Source organism: Castor canadensis, chromosome 14 (genome assembly GCF_047511655.1).
Source record: "Castor canadensis chromosome 14, mCasCan1.hap1v2, whole genome shotgun sequence".
Lineage (NCBI taxonomy): Eukaryota > Metazoa > Chordata > Mammalia > Rodentia > Castoridae > Castor > Castor canadensis.
Genome location: NC_133399.1, coordinates 66,574,980 through 66,596,257, shown reverse-complemented (window position 1 = coordinate 66,596,257; position 21,278 = coordinate 66,574,980). Strand labels below are relative to the sequence as shown.

The following is a 21,278-nucleotide window of genomic DNA, read 5'->3' as shown; positions in this document are numbered from 1 at the left end:
GGAAGAGGGAGGAGGCCTCCGACCCGCCGGCGAGCGGCAGCTCCCGGACTTTGTGAATGGAGCCCGGCGGCGCCCCTTCTTGTCAGCCTGCCCGCCCAGGTCTCCTCCGCGCGCTTCCTGCGGGACACGAGCCGCGGTGCGCGGGGCTCCACCCTGCTGCGCGGGGTTTGGCGATAGATCGTAGGCAGCCGGCATGACGGGGGCCAGGGCTTGGCTTTGAGGTTTATCACTTTTCGCCTCCGCGCTTCCCTGCTGAGCAGTGTCGCAGGTCCTCCCGCCGCCCCCGCACCGAAGTGGCAGAGGAACCGTCCACCGCTGACCACCCGGAAGGAGGGGTCCGGAACCTCCTGGCCCCAGGCTGACCGTGCGCAGCTCAGCCCGGCCAGTCGTTTTTTTTTTTTCTTTCTTTTATAATGCGATTCCTCAGACCTTAGCTTCTGCATTAGCGTGATCGATTTTCATCCTAAGCCTTTAAATCAGCTTTATAGCTTCCCAAGGAACGTGGGCAAACCCCAATTTAGAAGATGAAAGAGAAAGCCCTCATGCCCGAAGCCCAGTAATAGGAGAAAGGTGTGGGGTTTGTTGCTTTACGACCCAGAGGGAGGCATTAATTGCAAAAATGTTGTTCCTATGCCGGAGAACTGGGCGGCATTCCAGTCCACGCTTCCTAAAAGATGTTTATTTAACCTTGGTAGGGGAGCAAACCCCGACGGTTTCAGCTCTGGGGGAAGTCCTCACCCTCTTCTTGCATGCATGTGAATTGTCTTCTCAGGAAATGAGATTTAGGGTCTGCATTTGGTGCGGAGCTAGACCTTGAAAAATGTAAGCTCAAAGAATGACCTTTGGAAAGAACTGAATGAGCTCCGGTCCGATTCGAGTTTCTGCAACCTTTTTCCAGGTCACGAAGCATCCCCGCCCCGGTTTTCCTCATACATTTGATTTCCTAAAGGCTGCTTTTGACAGAGGGGTCGTACGCGCACGCGGGAGGGATCTTACAGAAGCCAAAAATTATTTGCCCGACATCTTGCCAAGTCTTGTTAGCGAGAATTAATCACCGAACGAGGCGAGGGGGGTTACAGGGCTCGCTTGCGGCCTCGGTGACGACGAGGACGAATATTGCATCTCGGGTCACACGTGGAAAAGATCGAGGCAGCGAGGGCGGCCCTCCCCACTCTCCTTTGTCAGGGCAAAGTGGCTCGTGGCTCTCCCGAGCTCTCACCTCCAGCCCCAAAGCCACACCCCTCCACTTTGCAATTGAGGTGCCTCCGCCTCTGAGGCCTTTGCTTCCACATCCCGCCCCCCCCCCCCAATGCACTCCTAGATCCCCTAGCCATCAGTCCAGGTCCTGTGGGCTGTGAGGGGCGCTGCTTGTGCATGGGGATCTTTCCTTTTGCCTCGGGATTCAAAATGACTGGCTGGGTATGGCACTGCAATGAGCCTGTCTTTAAATTTTAAATTTTTGTTCATCATAGATTTTTTTCCCCACTTTTTTTTTTTAAAGCATTACATTAAGATATCAGTTGTGGCTACAGACTTTTTGGCGCCCCCTTCCTTTAATTTTGCGTCCGTTCACCCTAATCCTGACCCTAGAAGGGGCCACAATTTGCTTACTAACAGAGGCTGCTTGGTGGCAGGCCCTCAGGCACCAGACACTTGGGGTGCAAAGGCAGCAAAACGCACTCCCCACCCCCACCCCTCCACCCCTCTACCTACCCCCCCCACACGAACACACGAGTGGGGAGGACAAAGGCGGCCTTGGGCCCGTTCCTCATTCTACCGAGATGGCTGTGAGGCTCCGGCTCTGGCTAATGACTCGCTGTCGCTAACACACCGCGAGCGCGTGCCGTCCAAGGGGCCCCCCCCACGCCTGGACAGTCCCGGGCCACTCTCCCGCAGCTCGAAATCCGGTCTCTGCCAGGCCCCAGCGAGCCGGGAGATCTACTGGCGCTAGATTGCTTTACAAAGGATTTGACAGGACATTTCTGGAAAGAGCCTCTCAGTCGGAGGCAGGTCTGGGCCAATTTCACACGTGCGCAGGAGCTGGGAGACGTCCTCGCGAGGCGCTGGCCACGCTCGGCTACCCTTTGTTTCCCCTGCGCTAGGGGCGCCAACCCGAGCTTAGCGCTCACGTGGCTCATAAATAACAGTCAAATCCCGGGGGAGGAAAATGCCCACAGAACAAAGAGTTGTTTTCTGCACCTGACAGTAATCCGTAGTGGCGAAGCCCATAAATCTCGCAGGCAAGTCCTCCCAGAGGGGGTGTTAGCGGGCACGTGTGACGTGTGTGTTTGTGTGTGTGTGTGTGTGTGTGTGTGTGTGTGTGTGTGTGTGTGTCCTCCCAGAGGGGGTGTTAGCGGGCACGTGTGACGTGTGTGTGTGTGTGTGTGTGTGTGTTGGTGTGTGTGTGTGTGTGTGTGTGTGTGTTGGTGTGTGTGTGTGTGTGTGTGTGTGTGTGTGTCCACGTGTGCGTGCCTGCGCCTGCTCCCTGGAGGGGGGAGCAGCAACTTGGGACTTAGGACATTTAAGCCGAGAGCTTTTGTTGCGAACGTGATGTCCCAATTTTTTAAAGACATTAATAAAATAACAAAATCCCTTTCCCTAAACTCAGGTATTAGCCTTCAGCGGTGTGAATGTCAGCAAATGAGATTTAAATTACCGTATTATATGTCCGGATACTATGTAAGCACCCTGGATAATTGTCTTTTAAATTGAAATGTTTGAGCCATTTGGTCCATCAGTTAAATGAATACAACGTGAGGGCTAGCCAATATCGTTCTAGAGAAGATACAAAACTGGTCTCCAACTAGTCTGCAGACAAGAACCTTGTGAATCAGCGTGTCAATAAGCAGATCCTACAGAAAACTAAGGCATTTGGGAGGTATACATTACTTTAATGTCATTTCAAAGTTAATTTCATTAATTTAGGCATATCTGCAAGGATTGGGGTAGTACTGCCCAAGGAGAAGAGCTTATTTTATTCAGCAGTAAACCTCAGGGTGAAAATACTTTTAAAAATTCACTGTGACATGTAAGTCCAACTTCTCTTTCATCAGACAGTCCTTAGACCGACCTTATTAGTCATTGTCAAGCTCCCACAAAACCCTGGGTCTTTTTTAAGAACCTTTCTTTCCAATTAGGAAGTTGTGTGATCTGGGAATTCAGAGCCCTGAGTACAATCCCCTGGGAGGACTATGGCTTCCATTCTGGTTTTGATGCCAACTTCTGACTCACTGCCCTGTCCCAAAGTAACTGAATCAAGGTTGCCTTAAAAAATCATTAATGAATGAATAACCAAGGTGGTAATAGAAAAGTCTGGTGGATTCCCTGATTTCCTCAGCAAAGCAGACCATTGCTTCTTTCTCTGCTAGTGAAATGCTCACACTGGGAAGGCAAGTTATGCTTGAAGCAGAAAAGCCAACCCTGCCCCCACTGAGGCAGGAAGCACTTTACATGGGATTGAAAAATGTCTGTCCTTCTCTGCCCACCTCTGCCCACCAAATCAGGGCTCAAAAGCAGTGGAAAGGTCAGTATTTAGACTGAGCCTCACCAGAAAAGCCTCAAATGCAGAGCCTGGAGGGTTCTGATGTTGGTTTGGGTGCTGATTTTGTCACAGATCCATTTAGCACTCTCTTACTTATCTCCTATGGGTGACATCATAGCACTGACCAATGATTTAAAAGGCTGGGTTTCTAACACAGGTGCTGGCAAGAAGGTTTTCATGCATTCATTTATTTGCCACTTTATCTGAAAACTATTCCATCTAAGCTATACCATGATTTAGCTTGGTGGCCTTGGGCAAGCTCTCTTCCCTGGCCAAAATTTCTTCACCTGCAAACTGAAGCATTTGTGTAGGACAGTTTCCAGTCCCGTGCATTTCTAGCCCTGTCTGACACTGAGCAGTTGAGCCACTAGCAGCCCAAGCCCAGGCTTCACTACCCTTCCTGTCTCATCTTCCCAAAGCCAAGCACACTAAAATGCCATACATAAAAGGCAATCTCCAGCTCACTTCTGTCTCTCCTTTACAATATATATTCATGGGTGTATATATGTATATTCATAAGTATACTGACTATGTACTTATGGGTTCATATACTGTGAACCCAAAGTTCAAAGTGGGTTTTATTTTTTTATTGTTGTTGTTGATTTGGTTTGGTTTTTGCTGTACTAAGAATTGAACCCAAACATGTTAGGCAAGCACCCTACCACTTGAGCCATGCCTCTAGCCATAGTTTTAATTTATTTGTTTCACCAAGTGCTGTCCCAAGCATTCTGATAAAACTTTGGGGGCTTGGCCAGGCATGGGGACACATGCCAATAATCCCAGCACTCAGGAAATTGAGGCAGGAGGATGGTGAATTTGAGGTTAGCTTGGGCTACATAGCATAACCCAGCCAAAAGAAGGGCGGAGGGGTAGGGAGGTGACTTCAAGTTTTCAACAATAAATTTTGAAAACAAAATTTCCAAACAGGACCTAAGTGCAGACTCAGCCTTTTTAGTCACTCCAGCCATGCATATTTTCTTATTCATTTTTTCAACAAATATACCTCAGTGGGGGAAACAAAACCTTGGTGTAGCTAGGGTGTGATGGCTAATGTGTGATTTTGTGCTATGTTATCTAATAACCCTCCTTCCAGTAGAATGAATAAAATGCCAGGGAGATTCAGAACAGAACGGGATGGAACTGTGTTGTGGGACTAAGGAAATGGAAGACAAAAGACTACCACTTAAATATTTTCTTGAATGTTGTCCTTGACTTCTCTAGGAGTCACTTCCCACTCATTTACTGTTATCTTACCTCTGATATTCATTCTGCCCTTGTGTCATATTCTTTCCTTTTCATTTGTTAGTGTCTCTCTTCCCCAGTGAGTTTGCCTACTAAAAATAGATGAGCAATTCTCTGAAACTACAAGGGAGCCAAGATGATGCAAAGGCTCTGTAGAGAAATTGTGCCGTGGACAGCGAGTCGACCTAGATGTGAGACGACCTAGGTGTAGGCCAGCTCTAACTTTCATTGCCATGTTATGCAATTTACTTGTGCTATGTTTTCATTTCACCCCCTGAAAAACTACAGAGAGTAATGTAACTATCATTTATTTTTTTAAGACAACAAAATGTCTAAATTACCTTTCTAAGAATCTGGCAATTTTTTCCAAACCATATATAGTTAAGAAACATTTCTTTGGGACTTGTGAAATTATTTACATAAAAATTCTTACCAAGAAGTAAGTAAAATCACATGAACTTACATGTTTACTAAGTCTTTTATTAAAAAAAAACCAAAAGGACCTAAAAATCAAATCTATCAGAGAAAATCTGGGGCTTTAGGGCATTTTTAGGGCAAGGGTGCCATAAAGGCAACCTTGCACAGTCACCGTGGGTCTTGTGGGGTAGCTTCTTGGTGTGCCAGCAACTTGTGACCCTTTTATACCCTTTGCCCTTGATTACTCCAGTGTCATCAGTCATCTCATCCTTCTCAAACACTGGGCTCACAGGCATCTGCTGCTTTAGCCTCTCCTTGGCCCAGTCTAGCTTCTCAGCCACTGGGTGCCCATTCATCTGGATCTCCATCAGGTGGAGAGGAAGCAGATGCATTTGGGTGTGGTGATAATGAGGATGACCTGGCAATACTTTCTCATGCTGTGGAAGTCCTTCTCCAGCTGCTTCTTGTCCATGTCGTTTAGCCACTTCTTGCAGTATTTGGTGAAGTCTTCTTATATTTGTGACAGTTCTTATAGAGTGCCTTTTGCACTCATCACTGCTGTGCTCAGCAAAGATGGTTCTGAGGCTTCAAGGGATTATAACCTACAATGCCTGCAAACCACCACAATGGGTATAGCCTTCACAACTTCCTTCTTATTCTCCTGGCCTCTCCACTCGTGCACAATATGAGTCATGCCAGCCTTGTAGCCCAGCTGTAAGGAGGACAGGCTTGGAAGGATCATCTTTGGTAAGCTCTTCACCTTTCCTGATGCCTGCTGCTGCACTTCTGACACAGGAAGCCTGAGAACTCATGTCTGGGAGCCAAGGACTTCCTGTAAGACATGCTGTCCAATCCTGCTGGTAGAGCTCTGTAGCTCTTTACAAAACCTGAAGTCAAAAGGAAAAGAAGAAGACAGAAGGAAAAGGCCTTAGCCTTTCCAACAATTTCTAAATGAAAAACTATTCACCTTTATTGAACGAGCTTAGCAAAAAAGCAAAAGGTCTCAGACCATGTGTGAGACCAACTAACTCATTTCCCTTGAACCAATGGTTTTCTAAAGTCAGGGCATAAAGAGCCTCTCCTAGCTAGAAGGGATACTCTAATGAACAGCCCTGGAAAGGAAGAAAGGGAGAAACAGAGGGGAGGAGGGGGATCCCACCCCCAGGCCAGGTATTGTGGCACCCATCTGTAATTCCAGCTATATGCTACATCTTTTGCAGAAAAAAAAAATTGTATGTTCTTGACCCTTTCAGTTGGAATTAGCATAGCAATTCTCAGGGGTTTACCCACTGAGGGAAACTCCGAGGGTCCCTTTCTGCAATGTGTAATTGAATCCTGTTCTTTATTCCAGTTATTAGAGGTTAACTAATTAGCACCCAGCCAGCTCCATTTTATCATCTAATTTATTTTTCTGGCTTCCTCCTTAGACTTATAAAGCTTTGTATCCTCTGTGTGGCACAACTCTTGCACCCCCCTTCAAATAACCAGATGACAAGGTCTATCTTCTCTTCTAGTTGACCAAGGTCCATCTGGATGCCCTGGTCTTAAACTTGAGTTTTGTCTTTTCCAGACCTGGCTTAAGTTTAGTGCCTTGGAAAAGAAAGGACACAGGAAATACAACCAGACAAATGTGGAGTTTGATACTGGCCTGGCCATTTAGCAGCTGGAGAATTCTGGGTCAGTTTTGATCTTCAAGTTTCACATCTTTCACTGGGAATGTTACTAATACCTAGAATAATCATTGGGAACATGATTCAATAAACTTTATTCCCTTTCTCCCAGATACTTCTATAAAATCTGACAGATGTAATTGAGTCACCATTTCTGACTGATAGACTGTTGTCTCCATGAGGTACAGTCGGTAAGGTCCTGATACTTGGGAAAGCACAGCTGGGTTTTCATGTTATCAGGTTGCTCAGTTGGTCCCGATTTTAGCCCAGCTTTTTGTCCAGGTGTGTGTATTCGTGAACGTGACATGCAAATTTCCTGGATTCATTCTGTTGCTTCCTATCATCCTTGACTGCCTGGTTTGTTACCATGCTACCCTATTTATTCCAGTACAAATCTCACTGTCTCTGTGAAGCGTGTGGCCACTCCAGCACGAAAAGCACTCCTTTCCTCTTCTGATTTTTTCTGGCCCTTGTCACATTTCACATTGATTTCTTACTGTTTCTTGCACAGTGGTTATGTTTTCTTCAGCATACTATGAGAAATTTCCTTGATGCAGTGGTACCTCTGTTGATGCTACTGGGCAACAAAGATCATGGAACAGGAAGGTTCTCAAGCCAAATTAAGATGCTCAAGCCACATGGTTTATTGAACCATTTGAAAATATCCAGTGTTTTTGAGGGGAAAGATGTGTGGTAGGTTTAAACACATAGGTTAGGGGAGTAAGCAAATGGAAGGATCACACGCTGGATGGTCAGTTACCCAGTGTTCATCTGACCTGTGTTCTTAAGCCACATTTAGTCCTCCCTGCTCATAGAGTAGGTATGCATGCAGTCAGTGTGGAGTTTTGAACAAGGAGTCTGCACAGAAAAATGCCTGATGCCAAAGCAACCCTGTTCTATCAGAGAGGTGAAGGGTAAATATGCCTGACCAATAAGTAGCATGCTAAATAGCCATGGGTTTTCTCTATCTTGCTAGGCCAAGCACATGTGGGATCAGATGAGATCATTGCCCTGTTGCCTATGGTGGCTGATTTAGGGATAATATAGCTGTCACACTACAGGTGGCACAATCCATACTTTATAACTTGGTCCTTCCATCTTTTTCTATCTACAAGAAACATTCTCATTTCTTTCTTTCTTTTAAAAATTTTAATAAAATATATAATATGACATTTACCATTTTAACCTTTTTTTTGTGTGTGTGTGTGTATGACTGAGGTTTGAACTCAGGGCTTCACATTTGCAAGGCAGGCTTGAGCCACACTTCTGGCCCATTTTGCTCTGGTTACTTTAGAGTGTGGTCTCTTTAACTATTTGTCCAGGCTGGCCATGAACTGAGATCTTCCAGATCTCAGCCTCCCAAGTAACTATGATTATAAGCATATGCCATAGTGCCCAGCCATTTTAACCATTTTTAATGCATTCACAATGTTGTACAAGCACCACCCTATCCGTATCCGGAATGTTTTCATCATGCCACATTGAATTGCTGCATGCATTAAACAATAACTTTATTTACTCACCCCAAGTCCCTAGCAACTTCTGTTCTTTCCTCCTGGTTTTGCCTATGCTAGGTACTAAAATAAGTATAATAACTGTACTTGTTCTTTTGTATCTGGCTTATTTATACATATCACTTTTTTATTCACTCATTTGTTAAAGAGTTACCTTTTGGTTATTGTCGATACTTCTGTGAGCATCAGCATACAAGTATCTCTTTAAGTCCTTGCTTTTGACTCTTTGGGGTACACACCTAGACATAGGATTGCTGGGTCTTATGGTTAATTCTGGGTTCAACTTTTTCAGGAAACACCTGGTTCATTCTTTTTTTAATCTATGTTCAATACTTATGTGTTTTATTTAGTTTCTGTGGCTAACATTAGTTTTCCTTATATTTGATACCAGAATTAAATATTCTTAAATATTTGCAGACAATTAACATGATAATCCCTGTCCATATTATCTGTTGTGCAACACTGCAAGGTTTTTGTTTGGATGTTGACAAAACTCCCCTGTGATCTCAGGCCAGAAATACACACCACATACTTGGAACAGGGGTCTGTAACTTATTAATTACTATGACTTTATGCTCATGGACTACGTCAAGAACTCTACCCTTTGCCCTAAACCACCCTCCCAGCCTCTGCCCCTTTTGTGTTCTTCGCATTCTTTCAAACCCTCTGTGGGCTCCACCTGCATACCATCACAGTTGCTGGTCACCATTTCCTGCTCCTCTTCTATGGCTTTGATGTTTGCCACCTGGGCAACCAGCTTCCTGATTCAGTCTCTGTATATTTCCATCCAGATATGCAGCACTGGACTAGTACACTGCTGACCAACTGCCCCTAGGCACCATCCACTCTGTTGACAGTCCAAAAGCTTCACACATGTTCAGATCCTGCTCTAAACTGGCAGGTTTAATTCTCTCATGTGCTTTGTGGGAACTTGCTGCTTTTGCTCAATTGAGATGCAGGAAGGCAGTCACACTGAAATGTGCGGTGTCCATGGCCGTTCAGAAACAAGCCCAAGCTAAAGGGTCCACTTCCTGACCTGAGGTGTAAACACCACACATGCAGGTTTTCCCCTTTTAGAAGGGGGATTTTTCACACTTGGAATGGAAGAGGGGTTAGAACTTATTCTCTCCTAAAATGTGAGGTCAGGCAGGGATTTTTTTTCTCTTCTCTTTTATTCCTGTGAATAAAGACAGAATAAAATAGAACATACAGTTAAGTATTTTACACATATGTCAGTATAGGCAGTTCTAGAGCAGAAATTTTTCTGGGTGTTTGAAGACAGAGTGTAGCTTCTCTGTCATAAAGGTGAAAGTTATGGTCAAACTAGGCCTTTCGTGGTACCTTCACAGGCTTTGTTTCACACTGAGTAAAACACAGAAATAGGTTTAAAACCAATCAACATTTCCACTTGGGATTTGTCAAGTCTGAAGAATGCTGAACATTTTTGCAGATGCTAAAAATAATGTCTTTTTTTTTTTTTAATGAGAGTTCCTGTTCCAGTGTCTTCTTTACAATTGACTGAAGAATCAAGAAAAATGCTGGAGATGGGCTCAAACCTTCCCTACCAGACAGCTCTGGCTGTCCTCCTTGGACAAACTTGCCCAAGACCTTGTATTGCAGAAGATGCAGTGTATGTGTCTTTTTTTTGGGTAGGGGGAGACGGAATGCTGGGGATTGACCCTGGGACCTAGTGTATGTTAGGCAAGCCACTGAGCTACATCCCCAGCTATTTTTTCTTTTTCTTCTCATTTTCTACCTCCCCCTCTATTGCTGGGTTCATTTTTGTATAACTTCCCAGTTCCTTCCCTACCGCCTTGCAATCTAAAGGGGTTTTTGGATTGCAAATGCCCCCCTCTGGGGGCGTTAACTCACGTTTACTCATAACTCATGCTCACGTTAAATGCTTGAAAAATTCAGGGACCAATTTCCTTCCACCCCTAGTCTGTGATTCTCACTTGTCAATGCACCTTCAGTCATGGAAGAAGAGGGTCATCAGCAATTGTTGGGTGAGGATTGATAGGCAGGAATGGAGAGTACCTAGGAGGGGACCCCTCTGTGATTATTACAGAGGAGAAACACTGTTGCTCAGGTTAGGCCACAGGTAGACGTGTCTGACATTCCACCCTGACAGTGCCTTCAAGGTCACCTTGTGCCTACAGTCAAGAAGGGTCATTGTCTGTACTGGGTTTGAATTCAGGGCCTCATGCTTGCTAGGCAGGCGCTCTACCACTTGAACCATTCCACCAGCCGTCAAGCCCTGTTTTGCAGGGAGGCTGAGGGTAGTTACTGCCAGGAAAATTAAAATGGACAGATAGTTGACAGAAGCACATGCCACATTTGAAACTGTACAAAAGGATAACATTAGTGAAGAGGTTTTGTGGACACCTGCAATTCCTTAGCCTCTCTTCCTATTTCTTGGGTGGATTTCATTCTGAAGATGATTCGAAATTAAGTACCTCGCACAGGGTCTAAAAACAAAGAGCACTCAGCAAAGGGGAACTTGGATTAGTCTATTTGGGCTGCCATTACACATTTCCACAAGCTGGCTGACTTAAACAATAGAAATTTATTTTTACATAATGAATTATGAAAGCCAAAAGTCCAAGGTCAAGACAGTGACAGGGCTGGTGTGGTCTAAGGCCACCATCCTTGGCTGATAGGTGACCATCTTCTCCCTGGGTCTTCCTGTAGTCCTTCCTCTGTGTGTCTGTCCTCATACCCCCCTTCTTACAGGGATGCTAGTCATATTGGATTAGGACCCACCCTAGGGATCTCTTTTAGCTCAATTGCCTCTTTAAAGGCCCTTTCTACAAATACATCGCATCTGAGATACAGGGGTTAGGACTACAACATCAATCTTAAGAGGACATAACATAACTGCTGTTATTTTCACAAGAGGAGGATGGACTACTTCATCATTCTCATACTGTCACCAGGAGGCGGTTCTGTGTAGTGGAGACAGCCTGGGCTCTAGAGGCAGCCAAGCTGGCTTTCGACCCCAGCACTGCCCTTTCTAGTCTTGTGACCTTAGGTCAGTTACTTAATGTCTCTGAGCTCCAATTTCCTTTGCTATGGAATAGGGACAAAGTATATCACCTGAGGGCAAGCCCAAAGATTCGGTGAGATTATATAAAAGAGCCTGTCATGGTACCTGGCTGTTCTCCTACCTGACTCTGTCCTCCTACCTGGACTCTGGACTCAGAAACGTGTACCCACTTCTTTAAGCTCCCCCAATGACATCCTATTCAGAGATCAGATAGATCCATTTGCTTTTGATAAGGTGAGGAGTCCTTCTCTGGGTCAATCTTTTATGGCCATCTCAGGAAAACTCTGAACCTCCAGGGAGGTCCTCAGACTTCTTGGACCCTGATCTCGTTCAGGTTTTCATAAGAATAACTGAAACAGGTTCATAACAGCTCTTCCCCTAGTGCACTTGGAGATGGGGACAGGCTAGGGAGCCCCGCTGCCCCAAGGACACTCCCTAAGAAAAGCAAGTGGGGTGGTAGAGGTCTGGTAAAGATGCCAGAATGGCTGTAGCTTTATATAGGATGACTCCAGCCTTGGAATGAGACCAAGTCAAGCACACATGCACATGTCTGGTTCCAGTTATTAGCAGTTTCCCAGGCTGGGTAAGGTGACCTCTTTTTTTGTCAGAAGCATCTGAAGCAATTGCTAAGAGCAGTCTGAGGAAAGCCAGGGGGATGGGAGAGTGACAGATCAGCTGGGAGCACTTCACTATCTCTGCTTCCACAGGAAGTGTATGGAAGATATCCCTGAAGATGGGAAGGACTTTCTCAATCTGGAAGAGGGGTACAGAGCTGTTGGAATTCATGCCTGAGAAGGCCACTTCTACACCTCTCTTTTGCTTACTTGCCCCACTGAGAACAGGGATTCCTTTATATTTGGGGGGCTTTGGTGGATAGCATTCTCTAGCATAGGAATGGTGGGAGAGTGGAAATAAGGTCAGACATGCAAAGGGGAACTGACACTGCACTTGCCCTTGCTGCTACATGGGATTCTTTATATGCAGAATGTCTTTTTTGTGCCTTTGAAGCTTTTCTGGGGAGTGGGAAAGGGAATGTTGACTGGAGATGGGCTTCCCAGCCTCCCCCAGCTTATCCATGAAGACATAGCCCTGCTCACCTGATTCAAGCCTGGCCCTGTGCCTGGAGCCTTTCTCTATCAGTTGGTAGGCCCTATAGTTGGTTTGGTAGCTATACACTGGGTCTGCTCTAGGAAGCACAGACCTGGATTTCATCATTTCTGCAATAAGTTCCTTTTAGGCCTGGGTTATTGGGACCTGAATCTTATTCTTGGCTGAGTCTGGTGGTCAAGGCTTTCCTGGATAGGGCTAGCTGCAACCCATTGGACTCCCACCTTCTTGATGGGGCCTGATCCATCTGTGGGACAGTCAGGACCTAAACCTCCAGAGTGACTCTCAGGTTCAGCAAGGGGCATTGCTGAAGCTGGCCACACTGTCCACTGACCATTGGAACTTGCATTTCCTGCCCTTACTTTCCTCTACTTCCACCCAGTACTAGTTAAACTAAACCTGCTTAATTCCTGCAGTTCACCCATCGACCACTGTGAAGTCTGGGATGCTTCCTGGCTGAGGCCCCACCTCCATGACCTGGGAGAGGATTAGCATGAGGAAGCACACATGTCAGTGGACTTCAGACTAACCAAGTCCTCCCTCAAAGCCATCTTTGACTTTTTGGCACTCTTGTTTTGACCATCTCCTTGGCAGCTTGCTTGCCAGTCTCACTTCCTGTAGGTCGAAGATTTTACTACCTGGCTCCTGGAATAAAGAATGCAGCAGCCTTCTCACTGTGCCTTTGTCCTTGGTCTCACAACTCTGATCCTACTCTGTGATTACAAATGTTTTATGGTCTCCCTCTGTTGCCTACCACATCCACATGGTCTACAGTTTGACCTCTACTTCCTTCCTCACTTCTTCTATCCCTGGCCTAGAATCACCCTTTGCTTTGCTCTTTTGAACCATGTGTCTTTGTGGGTGTGTTCTCCATTTTCTTTCTGGAATGGCTTGTCTTACACTGTTCTCTTTGCCCCAAATGCCCTTCTCCTGAATCTATTGAGATAGTTCAAGAAAAATCTTGCCAAATTTTGAGTGCACACATACAAATTTGCTCTCTGTGTTACTCCCAGACCACGCCTACTCTAGCCTTATGCAAATCCCAGCTCTGAGAATTGCCCCATGCCTCAATGAGGCAAAACCAGACCATAACCCATCTCAAGAGAGGCTTCAGACTTCACTTTTTAATCAATTGGAAATTTAGACAAACCCGTTTCTCCACATAGCATACTGATCCTTTCACTTTCAGTTCATAGAGACTCACTGACCTTTCTTAATGACGCTCCTTGTCAGACCAGAAATAAATTCATGTCTATAGATTTAGACTCACACATAATCTTTGTTCCATAACATGACCAAATTCTAGGTGTTTTTGACAACCGAGTCCCAAGTCATTCTTCAGCATTAGGCCTATTCTATTGTAGTCCTCCCTCACCTTCTTTTAGTCATTAATTTCACAAATATCCTGGCACAGCTATTATACCAGACACTATTATTTGCACTGGACCATGATAGTGAGCAAAACTGACAAATGTAGAAAAAAAAAACCTCTGACCCCATGGAGTCAACGTCATCTATAGCCAGAGACAATAAACAATACAAGAAAGTTACACATATGGTATGTTAGATATTGCTAGGTGACAGATACAAATAAAATAGGGATAGGAATAAGAACCATAGGGTGATACTTGAAATTTCAAATGAGAAGGTCTTGTTAAACCAGACCTAAATCAGTTTGGATGTGCATATTTCTTAGATTCTTTTTGGTAAATAACAGTAACCTCTAAGGAGTTTGAGGCAGGTGAAGCAGTGAGCTACTCCCCAGAAGGCCACTGTCAGGAAATAAAACATACCTCAAACTAAATTTGGTCAATTTACTAAATAATTTCTAGTAAAGCAGACCTGAAATTGTTTGTACAACCTGTTCTGAATTCCCCTTGACCTTTCTACATTTCTGAAGTTTTGTGCTCTCTGGTTCAGGTCATATAGCTTCAAATCCTCCCAAGGCAACAGTTGGTCACAGGACAGCTTAGGGATCAGGTCTCTCCTTGTGGGTACAGCAGTTATAAGCTTGTTGGACCATTATCTTTTTGGCTGTCCTGGGGTTTGAACTCAGGCCCCACACTTTCTAGGTAGACACTCTACCACTTGAGCTATGTCTGCAGCCTCCTGTTGGATTCCTATACCTTGTTTATGAAAGAATATGAGGTGCCTCTCAATAAGCATTGCCAACTATTTGAGCCAACATTATTTATCAAGTTACTAATCTCACTAAGGCTTTTTTACTTATTTATTTTGGTTTAGCATGTTAATTAGCAATGTGTAAATAACATCTTAAATGATACATTTAAGATGTAAATAACAGAAATTCAGTGCCACAGCCTCTGGAATGTGGTCCTTTTGGTAGAATGCCAGCTGAATTGTGCATTTTTTTTTTTTTTGTGGGACTGGGGTTTGAATTCAGGACTTCATGGTTGCAAAGCAGATGCTCGACTACTTGAGCCACACCCCCAACCCCTGAACTATGAATACTTGATTGCATGTTGGATGACCATTTCTAGAATTAAGGCTTAAATGAACTGATACATACATATTAGCCCACTGATTGAGCAGACATGAGGACAACGGGTATAGATTTCTCCCAAAGGCATCATCAATTTGATTCTGTTTCTCAGATTCCAGATGGCTCTGGTTCCTGTCCTTCCAAGCCTGATGGTTCATTTTTCCTAGCTATTTGGGGAATTATCCTGTAGCTATCATTTTCTTCACTAGAATTGTTTTCTGTTCTAGCAACCTTAGAACTCTAAGTGACAGGAAAGTTAATCTGAGGCTTGTGCCTCCACTTGATCCTGCACAAGGAGAGGTTGACACAGGACCAGCCAGGCTCCCAGGGTCTTTGGAGCCCTGATTTCCCTAGCAATAGTGAAGCCCTGGGAAGAGAAGGCCCTGCTAGCACAGGTGTTTTAAGATGATTTAAGTTCAAGTGGGAACAGGAACCAAATGAACCCTAAGATCATTTAAGATCATTTTGAACTTTGAATTTCATTGTTCTGTATCTATTTCTTGCCTTTTTATTTTAAAACTATTTTTCTTAAGAATTATTTTAAGCATACCATAAAGTACAAAAGTAATACAACAAAACAAATGTATATATAACCACCGCTAATTGTTAGTTCTTAGCTTTTCCCCATGTTTATTCCAGATATAAACAGAAGCAGATTTGTTTGTTAATTAAATGTTTATTGAGGTATAATTTACATATAATAAAATGATCCGTTTTTAGGTGTACAGTGTGGTAAGTTTAAACAAATGTATATATCTGTGCAACCAGCACCCCAGACAAGATATAAGAGGACTTCCTTATGCCTCGTTTCCAGTCAATTCCCCCACCAGAGGCAACCACTGTCCTAATTTCTCTCACCATAGATTAGTTTTGGCTGTTCAAGAACTTCATATAAATAGAATCATACAGAATGAACTCCTTTGTGCCTGTCTTCTTTTTCTCATCACAATGTTTTTGGAATTCTTCCCTGTGGCTGCAAGTCTTGGTGATTCATTTCTCTTTATTTCTGAATAATATTCCATTGAATGAATATACCACAATTATCTATTCATCCAATAATGGACCTTGGGATCATGTATTTGCCCAAGATAAATCACATGTCCACAAAAAGAACTGTATAAGTACATTCATAGTAGCTTTTTTCCATAATAGGTCCAAGCCAGAACCAACCCAGATGAGTATTTTATTATATACGAGCATCCTCCCTCCTAACAATGAGGGCTGGATGTTGCCTGATTCACCTGCGTCCTCTCACAGTGCTTCCAACATTGTAGGTGATCAATAAGTCTTTGTTGAATGGATGAAAGGCCAGGAAGAGGAACATCCCCTAAGTTAGATCAAGAGGTGAGGAATCTGCCTTAGTCAGCTGGCTAAGAGTAAGGCAGTGTCAGCAGGGAGAATGGAGGCATTGACTTACTCCATAACCCCAAAGCTAAGCACGGGCCTAGTACAGAATGTGTATGTGGAAAAAAATAATGAAAGAAACAGGCTGCCCAGTGTTGAAATCACTGGCTCCTCTTTTTCCAGATCAGTATTGCTTCCTGAAAAGTTAAACCTTCCAGTTTAAGAACAAAAGGATAGTGTCAAATAGGGAGAAAGGTCTAGAGAAAGGCTTGAGGATAAGGGCGAGAAGGTTAAGTTTCCACAGTGAAGAATAAAGTGGATTCTCTCTTACCCCCACTCCCTGTGGCTTCTCTCTTTTATTTGTGTGTAGTGATCAATCCAAGAACAGCATTCCTCCAATTTAGGATCAAGACATTCACCTAGAGCCCCAGAAAGCCCCTCACTGGTTGCCCCCCTCACTTTTCCTAGCTGCTTCAGGCTGACTCCAGATCCTCATAAAGTGTTGAAGGCAGTGGTGCACAGATTTTCATTTACCCAGCTAGGGGCTCTGGACACTCAGTGGCAAGCACTCTGTTTTGGATGGGAAGTTTACTCTAAATAAGGAAGGGAAAATGTAGCATCTGGTGGAGGTATAGCTGAAGTCTGTGTTTAGCTTGTGCAAGGCCCTGGGTTAGATCCCTAGCACCAATAAAAAAAAAAAAAGAAAAGAAAAGAAAAAGAAAGAGAGGGAGGGAAGGAAGAAAGGAAGGAAGGGAAAAGTTCCTTAAATTACATGTCTTAAAAACTCCCAAGTCTTTCCAGGCAAGAAGGAATGATTTCCAGAAAAGTATGGAGAAATCAAGGTTTAGCAGGCATGCTGACCTCAGTGTGGCTCTTTATCATGGAAGGATCCACAAATAAGGATTTAGAGATGTTTATCTACTGGTGCCCCAGCTTGATCTGGAGTCACAGGCAATTTCGTTGCTAGTAAGAGGCACTGAAAAAAGAACACTAAGGTCCCAAACTCCCACATTGTTCTGTTTCTGCCTGTGGCATGAGACCTCAGGTCAGTCAATCTCATCTTCCTGACAACACTGGATTACCTTCTCTAAAACTGTTTCCAGTTCCGGAACCTACACTGTAGGGTTACAAGTTCTAAGTGTGGATATAGCTGACCTCACCTCACTATCAGTGCATTCCCCGGGGGCCTTCACAACAGTCTCCTGTGTTTTAAAGACTGAGATGAAAGTTTTAAAGACCATAATTCAATGTTCCCATTGAGGCATTCCTTGCTTGTTATGTTTTCCCTTTTTGGGTCCAATTCGGAAATGCTTTCAGTCAACATGTCAGTGTGCAGGGAAAAAAAAAAATCAGAAAGATTTTCTGTTTTATACCCCTGTTGATAATACCCACAAACAAAGTCCCATTGCCTTCAGACGATGGTGGCAGGATAGGAAATTTTTATCCTTTCGGTTCTAAAAATAAGTCCTTGATGAACTGGACAATCTGTTGAAAGAGCTGCAGCACAGAACTTCAGCACATAAAAGGAAGGGCGCGCTTCCCTGCCTGGGCCCAGGACACCAGAACTAAAAAGCAGTTGACCTTTTGCAAAGGACACTGGGAAATTTATGTTTGTGGTTCTCCCCCACACCCCCACTTTATGGCCCCTGTACAGAATTTCATGTGAGATATCTAAGTACACACTTCAAGCCAAACATCATTTATTTTTTATATATTCATCCTGACCTTTAAAGAACTTACGATAGGAAGAAAATTTCTAGAGGATTCACATTATGAATGATCCTAAAGATTAAAGTTTTTCTTCTTGTTGACTGACAGAAAGTGGGCCTTGAATATTTGTTTCATCCTTTTTCCCATGAGGCAGGAAGCCTATGGGCTTAGGAGAGAATGGGAACTGGCCCCCCATTTTGGTTCTGTCCCTCAGTAGCTGTGACACCAAAGCCAGAGTCTGATGGTTCAGCAAAGATGGTGAGTGGTGGCGAGTTCCCTTTGCCAACAGCTGTTTCTGGCAGGGTTGGGGTGGAGGGTGACAAGCAAGTCTTAGACTAAATTCTGCCAACCACACAAATGTTTATTATTAGTGAGCCATACAAAAAAGTCAAGCAACCTGTTCATCTAGCCTGCTTTGTAGAATGGTGGCAGGTACCTTGTAGGAAGAGTTTTTGTGGAGGTTCAGAGCCCGCCTTCTGGTAAGGTCTACAGGGAAGTAGAGAGACAGAGACCAATGGGGACACCCTATGGCATGCAGCCATTGGTCTTGCCTCCTTTTAAAGCTTCATGTGTACAGTACAAAGTCATTGGTGTCTACATAGTGTTCCTAACCAATGACCTAATTTGGAATAAGTCACCTATTCAGGCCACTAATAAAAATATCTCTGGCATCCCCATGCTAATTAATAAACTCCTTACTGTAGATTTGAGCACTATAATTTAAATTCTGAGTAATAATCTCTGAAGATACTGATTCTTGATTAGGGCACTTTATCTGCTAACCACCCCTCCAGGGTTCCTGATTTGTCCTCTACTTATCAGCCCCAAACTGCTCCCAGCCTTTGCTAAGAGTGTTTCCTTGTAGAATTTATGATAAAAAAGGAAAATCAGCAAAAGGAGAGACCTAGAAAACATTTCAAAGACCTTTAAAGAACTTAGGATAGAAGGAAAATTTCTAGAAGATTCACATTATGAATGATCCTAAAGATTAAAGTTTCATTCAAAACATTTCAAAAATGTTTTCCTCAGAATATTTCTCTTTGGCTTCACTTCCTTTCTTCCTCTTCCTTTTCTCCTCCTCTTCCTCTTCCTTCTTTTCCCCCAAGTGCTGATGCTCTAAAGAATGCTAGGTAAAAATCAGACATGGTGGCTCAGGCCTGTAATCCCAGTACTTGGGAGGCAGAGGCAGAATTGTAAGCTTGAGGCCAGCCTGGGCTGCATAAGGAGACCCTGTCTCAAAACAAACAAACAAACAACAAAGAATGCTAAGCAAGAGCTCTATCACTGAAATAACTTCAATAAAAATATTCTAGCTGTCTACTCCCTAAGAGCCTCAGACAGCCAGATCCTTTTTGGATTGTGAAGGACAGATCACTACCATTGGGGCTGCCCCACAAGCCAGCCCCAGGTGACACTGAAAAACATCCTTACTCAGAGTGCTTACAAACCCTTCATTCTGGGAGGGATGGTGAGTCTGACCAGTCAGAGCATGAGGGGGTTGGAGGAGGAGGAGCGCTATACACAAGACTCGACTCAGAGCTCAGCTCAACACTTTCTAAACGGCACGATCTTTGGTTCTGACTTCGCTTCTGTGAGTTTCAGATGGGAGATAATAAAACCTGCTTTGCAGAGTTTTTAGCCTGTGGTGATGGGAAGGTTTGTCTTTCAAAACCATCAGTTGACATTTGTTAAAGCATGTTTTTTTTTTATCAAGCTGATTTTCTGATTTTTAAATGTTGATCAGAAAAAGTTGAGATTGTATCAGCCCTCTGGCTAAGACCTCCGGTCAGGACAATCATCCAGAGAGGAGCCTGTTTCTTAGGATGTTGTCAATGTACAGGAAGTGGAACTCTCAGGACAGGAAACGGGGAGTGAAATACAGCTGGAAATTTCCTTCCTGAGCCATCTCCTCCCCCCCTCAAAGATCTTCTTCCCCCACTTCCAGTCCCACTCTGTGACACAGAAAGGTGAAAACCTTCATGGCTTAACTCTAAGCCACGAAGTGTTGAAAAGCCCCCAAATACTGTCAAAGCTTTTAATACCATAACCTCTACCCAGGCAAGCTAGGACACAGACCCGGTCCAAGGTGGGCCAGACGTGGGCCCACCCTCATCATCCTTTGTCTGATTTTCAAAAGAGAATCTTAGAAGGTTCCAAGAGATACTGCTTTCTTCTTTTGCTCCTTTCCTATGGAGTCTTGGGTGATTTCTTTAGCCCTCTGTTACACACTGTGCTATGATGAAGTTCAATGTTTTGCATTTACACACATATACCCATGTTTCGTCCCCTCCTTTGCTCCCATTAAGTTGTGGACATTTGATGCACCAGGACTTCAGAATTCAGGTTCTGCTATGGTTTGGACATCCCCAAAGGCCCATGTATTAAAGGTATGATCCCTAGCTTGGCACTAGTGAAAGATGGAGAAAATCTTTAAGAGGTGGGGGCCTAATGGGAGATCTTTAGGTTAATGGAGGTGTCCTCAAAGAGGATTGAGAGACATTGGTCTCTCCTTCTATCCTTTTTGCTTCTTGGCTGCCGTGAGGTGAGCCTGGCTCTACCGCAGGCTCCAAAGCAGTGGAGCCAACTGCCAACCAAAACCTCCAAAACTGTGAGTCAAAACAACCCTTTTTTTTTATAAGTTGGTTTATGGTTTATTTGGGGGTATTTGTTTTAGTAACCAAACACTGACTAATGGGGGAGTCTATGGCTCTGTTATCAAGTTTTTTTCCTTTTTTGGCAGAACTGGGTTTGAACTCAGGGCCTCTCACTTGCTTAGACCAATGTTCTACCACCCTTTGTCTTCCTTCCTTCCTTCCTTCCTTCCTTCCTTCCTTCTCTCTCTCTCTTCTCTCTTTCTCTCTCTCTTCTCTCACTCTCTCTCTCCCTCTCCCTCTCCCTCTCCCTTGCTTGCTTTAGGTTTATTTTTCAGATAGGGGCTTGCTTTATGCCCAGGGCTGGTCTCTGACCATGAACTTGCTACCTATGTTTCCCTAGTAGCTGAGATTGCTGGCACATTAGACCACGTGCAGTGCTTGTGTCTTCACTTTTCAGATTTAAAAAAAAAAACAAAAACCAGGCTGATAGAGTCACTCAAGTGACTGCCTAGCAAGTGTGGGGCCCTGAGTCAACACCTAGTACTGCCAAAAGAGTTAAAAAGAGGAGGAGGAGAAGGAGACTGGGTTCT

The 21,278-nt window shown here is 44.2% G+C and overlaps 1 pseudogene; it reads right to left on the bottom strand.

The window, feature by feature from the left end:
- Positions 1-5,286: 5,286 nt before the first annotated feature.
- LOC109676485 (large ribosomal subunit protein uL3 pseudogene) lies at positions 5,287-6,043 on the bottom strand (annotated as a pseudogene).
- Between the last annotated feature and the right edge of the window lie 15,235 nt (positions 6,044-21,278).